General features: G+C 44.0%; 1 pseudogene; it reads left to right on the top strand.

Annotated features, from left to right (window-relative positions):
- The first annotated feature begins 1,410 nt into the window (after positions 1-1,410).
- Positions 1,411-6,143, top strand: part of LOC123138980 (subtilisin-like protease SBT3.9) — a 16,888-nt pseudogene continuing 12,155 nt past the window's right edge.

Raw genomic sequence — 6,143 nt, forward strand, 5'->3', positions numbered from 1 at the left:
GCACAGTGCCAGCATTGCAATCGTGGCTCGACGAGCATGCCGTGATTCAGGATATGCTTCAACAACACCTTCATCGTGCTCAGCAACACATGAAAGCTCATGCGGACAAACATAGATCACTGCGGGCATTCGAGGTTGGTGATTCCGTTTACCTGAAGTTACAGCCTTATGTTCAAACCTCAGTCGCACGGCGTGCCAATCACAAGCTATCATTCAAATACTACGGCCCGTTCAAGATCATCGGCAAGATCAATGAAGTGGCGTACAAATTGGATCTCCCGGAACAATCCTAAGTGCACCCAGTTTTCCATGTGTCCCAACTGTGCCGCTGCCTCGTTCCGGGTATGATTTCATCTCCAGAACTCCCAGTTAATTCTGACATTCCTGCAGTCCCTGTCGCAGTACTCGGGAAACGCTGGCGCAAGAAGAATGGCTTGATGATTGAGCAGGTTCTCACTCGGTGGTCAGATCAAGCAAGCACCCCCAACAGCTGGGGAGACAGAGAAGCCTTGCAAAACCGCTTTCCGGCAGCTGAGGCTTGGGGACAAGCCTCCTCTCAAGGGGGAGGGGATGTCAGCGCCCCTGCTACCCATAGGCAAGCTGACAAGGTGGACCCACAGCTCCAGGGCTCGCCAAGCTCACCCGCCAGGCCCGTCAGGAAGAGAAGGCCCAACCCGCGAGTTACTGGGCCGGCCTGGGTGCAGTGAAGCCCGACCCCAACCACTACTTAAGGCAGCTCCAACAGTGAGTGAACCATCCAGAGGATCAAGGCATCGACGGCGGCAACCCTTACCCTATTCCCCTTGTTCTTCCTGTATCCCAAATGCTTTAATCGAACCTGAGATCGAACTAGTAAGAGTAGATCGAGTGCAATTGCTTCCACCGCATCCCACCTCTTACATATTTGGGAACGGAGGGAGTAGCAGATTTGCAATTCCTCAGCCACCGAGACACGTGCAAATTATAGCCATCGAAGAACCGGTGTAGTTCAATGCATGGTTCAAGTGATATTTCATCTTCAAAAGACGCGCTTGGAAGGTTGTCCACGGCGTAGTGTGACGCAATGGGAGTATTTCTAAATTTGCTTGTGGAAGAATGATATGTTTCAAAGTGCCAAAAGTCTACCAAACTTTATAAAACCCGGCCCCTCCACGTTCCTCAGCTTTGTTGTGAATGGACGTCCATCAATGTCATTACATCAAAGACATGGATACGTACTGCATGTCTGTATGCAGTTCGGTGATTGCTGTAAGACATGATCTAGACATATATGTAGTCTTCCTCGCGTGTCTCTGACCCAACTCTTCTGAACCATTCTTGCACCTTGCGCCCCATGGTTGCAAATGCCTGCTATATATACACATGAATATAAACATACGCATACACGACGACGCTTCTCTCGAGATAGGCATGGATATGACAACTTTCTCCTGTGCCCTGCTGCTGGCGACACTGATGCCCCTTTCGACGAAAGCATCTAGCAAAGTAAGATCGCGCTCCTCGTCTCTCACAAGACTTCGATTAATTTGCATCTTTCAGCGAATGTGGGTCGACCGTCTTGTTATGACAACATTTTACCTCAAATTTACAGCTCTACATCGTGTATTTGAGGGAGAAGAAACATGATGATCCGTCTATGGTCGTCGCGTCGCACCATGACATACTAACCTCTGTTTTTGGGAGGTACTGGCTATATATAGTTGTTCCTGTTACATATGTGACTTGCTCACCTTTTCGTTCTAGTGGGTGACTCACAATTATTTACTTTTACTGGCAAAAGCAAGGATGAAGCCAGGAAGTCGATAGTTTACAGTTACTAGCATGGATTTTCTGGATTTGCAGCGACACTCACTGATACGCAAGCTGAGACACTTGCAGGTAATATTCGTTTCCAAGATCTGGCATTAGCATGTTTTCTTTAAGAACTCTTTTAAGACGTTTTCATTAACCTCTTGTGAAGTAAGAGGGACTTTCCATTTTAGCAGTCATTCAATCAAGATTGATTGAGTATTGCTCTTCTTATGATAAGTTTAGCCGAATCCATTGAAAAGGATAGGTTTTGGTGAGGTTTTTTGGCACTCAGGATCACATGATCTTTTTTAGGATCGGAGCGTCTTTAAAACATGCATGATCGACTGAAACTAATCATGTTTCGAGTGTAGAATTCCCTGAAGTTGTCCGCGTGAAGCGTAACACTTATCACAAACCGCATACAACTCAGAGTTGGGGCTTTCTCGGCCTTGACTACGATGGACCACAACAACAACAACCACAACAAGAGGAAGGCCTTCTGCAAAGAGCAAAGCACGGAGAAAACATCCTCATCGGGGTGATCGATTCAGGTTCGCAATTACATTTATAAGTTAAATCACCATCCACACATCCAAAACTGGGTATCCCAAAGTAGGAGATGGAGTACATCGTCAATTGATCACATGCTTATGCAACAGGCATATGGCCTGAATCGCGAAGCTTTGATGACACCGGGTATAGCACTGTGCCGGCACGGTGGAAAGGCGTGTGCCAGATTGGGCATGCGTGGAATGCCACGAGTTGCAACAGGAAGATCATCGGCGCCCGATGGTATAGTGGTGGCATCAGCGCTGAGGTGCTTAAGATGGACTACAATTCCCCTAGGGACTTCACTGGCCATGGCACACATGTAGCCTCAACAATTGTCGGTAGCCAGGTGTGGAATGTGAGCCACAGAGGGGGTGGCCTTGGTGTCGGTATGGCTCGCGGTGGAGCACCATGGTCTAGATTGGCTATATACAAGGTATGTTGGGTCGACGGGAGTTGCCCTGAGGCAACGATACTTGCTGCCATTGATGATGCCATAAAGGATGGCGTGGACGTTCTGTCGCTCTCACTAGGAGGAGTCCTGGCGAGGAGATCTTTGAGACATTGCATGCTGTATTGCAAGGGATCTCCGTTGTGTTTGCGGGCGGAAATGGAGGACCCGTGCCATAAATGGTGTCGAATGCCGTGCCATGGGTCATGACGGTGGCTGCTAGCACAATAGACAGATCATTCCCAACCCAAGTGACGCTCGGGAACAATGAAAAGTTGGTGGTACGTACAAACAAATCTTAAATCTTCGAGTGATTCTTATGTTATACGATATGGTATTTGTTGTCATTTGATTTTGTCTAAAAAGGAATATTAATCACATTTATAAGCATTTGGTTCAACATCCAAGAATCCAAGTTTCAAAGTATCACGCCACGTATAATGTACAGACAAAAATTGAACTAATATTTCAGGTTGTGCAGATTTAAACAGTGTAGTAAATCATCTTCAGTTTTTTATTTCAAAAAACTTGAGCAACCGAATTGCTAACAAAAATGCAATTACCAAATTGTAGAAAAATCCTGCATTAATATGATAGACCAAATTGGTGTTGCTCTCTAGTGTTCATGAACTTACATGCATTGTTTTGCCATATGAACTTGACTCTTTCCTCAACAAAACAACTTGACTCTTCCGAGATGCATGCAAAAAGGAAAATGGAGCTAGGGGGCGGAGCCGGATAATGGAGATGGCCATCATACCATAGAAGGCATATTCACGTAGCATAGTAAATATCGTAGTGTCTAGGTAGTCTAAATATGCCTGTTGTTCGAAAATATGAATGAAAACTATTGTCTATTAATTTAGAGTTGGTTCTACGATCACCACTATCAAAGGATGATTTATTTAGACCTTAACCAGACTTTCTTCTTCATCATCCCTACATAACCAAAGGTGAACAATCAAAAAAATTCTAATTAGTTTTTGATGTATATTTGTACTTTGTACACACAAGTTAATCTAATATTGGGAGAGTAGCCAAGGACTAACCAAAACATAATCAGAATTCGAGATGAGTGTATAGACTATCATTTCTTCCTTACCCTTGCTGCTATGGGTCAGCACCCATGCATGATGGAAACTAACAATCTATCCGTGGATCGAACCAACAACAGGTATATTTTTAGTGCCACCTTGAAGCTTTCCATAATTTCTAGAATACAGAAGAAATGGTTCCTTAAAGGTTTGACAATTTGACTTGGAGCTGAGTTTGACCTTAATCATGCAAAAATAAGAATTCACTCTCCGTGACGTGCCTTATTCCCCCGTATCTTCTTACTTTGCATATTACGTTTGTCTTAATTCAAACTTAGTAAAGTTTGACTAAATTTATATTAAAAATGCAAACATCTACAATATCAATTAAAAGGGTAGTACCCCCCCCAGTAGTTTATTCCATAGAATAAAATTGAATCATATCTATTCCCTCCACTCCATAATAAGAGTGTCGTGATTTTAGTTGACACTTATTTTGGAACGAAAGGAGTACTATAGAACTGCCATTTTAATATCCTCGATGCATACGGCTTGGCCCAAATTGTGAATCTGATCATCGTACATGATCGCCCAGCCAGACACATATATGATTTTTTGTTGTTGTAACATATAAGATGTTGTAGACATGCACGTACTTGATGTGAGGTTGTAGGGCCGAGGTTATGGACTAGAGGGGGTGAATAATCCTATCAAAAATTACTACTCCAAATTTTAGTTTTTTCTAAAATAGGGTTGAAACTTGTGGCATCTACCAATTGTGATGCATACAATCAGCTTTATTAAGCTTGATGCAACACAATGAGGACAAAGTCATCAACAAGTGGAGTACAGAACATAGATAGCTACCCTAGAACCATTACCAGATATAAATATAACAACTTTGACTTAGTCGACTTCTTCTACCGCAACGCCTTCAAGAAGGATAAACACCCTCACACTGGTGTTACCATGTTTGGCCGGAAACGACCAAGACAAGAAGTTTTATCCTTATTATCACAACCAACCACTACAGGTCATCACATCAGTAAGGAGACAACGCCTTGAAGAAGGTAACAACGCAAGATTGTCGCTACAGTGCCCGATCAATAGAGGCTAGAACATGAGTTTTTACCCTGGACATGAAGCAGTGTTCCAGTTATCATCTTGATGTAGGATCTTAAGAAAGTCGTGGTAGCCAAATATGATTAAAAAGTATATGATGTTTTCTGATGTTCAGATAGTCGGTGCTACCTACTCCTCATTCGTTGAGGTCTGGGCTCAAAGTCCTAAGACCACAAATGTCTCGGTAAGGTCGCCCACAAAGAGCCAGCCAAGCACTTTCCCACCTATGCCACAGTGGCTTGATACCACCAGGGACAAAGCCTCACTTAGGGATGGAAGTAGGTAGGATATGGGTGGGTACAACCTCCTTCTACCTAAACCCATATCCCAAAAAACTTTTTATACCCACCCATTTCAATACCCATGGGCACAAATTGACACCCATACCCATACCCATCGGGTATCCTATACCGAATGGGTATCCAGTGGGTACAATATATATCATTTACATTTTGAAAGAGTAGAGAAATGAGCCTAAAATTAAAGTGATATTGGGCAAGCAGTCTAGCAACGATGCAACCTCCTCTAGTGGTTGACCTCTTGGAGCAACAAGGGAGTAAGAGCAACAGTTGGTGGAATTCTGATACAGTGGGAGGCGGGAATCGGAACTAGGGATCGCTTGATCGAGAGTAGTACAAGAGTTTGGTGGTGATGAGTCATGATTTCATTGTTTTGATGAGTCATATAGGACGTAGGAGGGGTGGTGAGCTGGTGATTGCGAACCTATGGAACTATGACTGGTTTAGGGAATAAGGGATTAGGGTTGGGTTAAAGGAGTTGGATGTTGATTCCACATGTGGTCGGAGTTAATTTCATCTATTAATACTTTGGGGTATCCATTAGGTTACCCATGGGCGCAATTTCATACCCGTACCCTACCCATATATTTTGTGGGTATGGATACCCATTACCCATGGGTACAAAATCTTGCCAAGTTTCACCCATGCCCATTGTTTTCGGGAGGCTACCCGTGGGTACCCATACCCATGGGAAAAACCGCCATCCCTAGCCTCACTCTGGGTTGATCCTACACAAAGAAGGCAATTATGGGGCATGTACAATACACCTTGAAGGTTCTCATGTACTCCTACCAGTTTAGGAGGTTCACACCCTCCAAGGATAACAAGTAATGCAAAGTCACTTTGAGAAAGTCTCCAAGAGATGTCCGATCGACTCCCTCAAGGATCTCTCTCTCT

This window comes from Triticum aestivum, chromosome 6B (genome assembly GCF_018294505.1).
Source record: "Triticum aestivum cultivar Chinese Spring chromosome 6B, IWGSC CS RefSeq v2.1, whole genome shotgun sequence".
NCBI lineage: Eukaryota > Viridiplantae > Streptophyta > Magnoliopsida > Poales > Poaceae > Triticum > Triticum aestivum.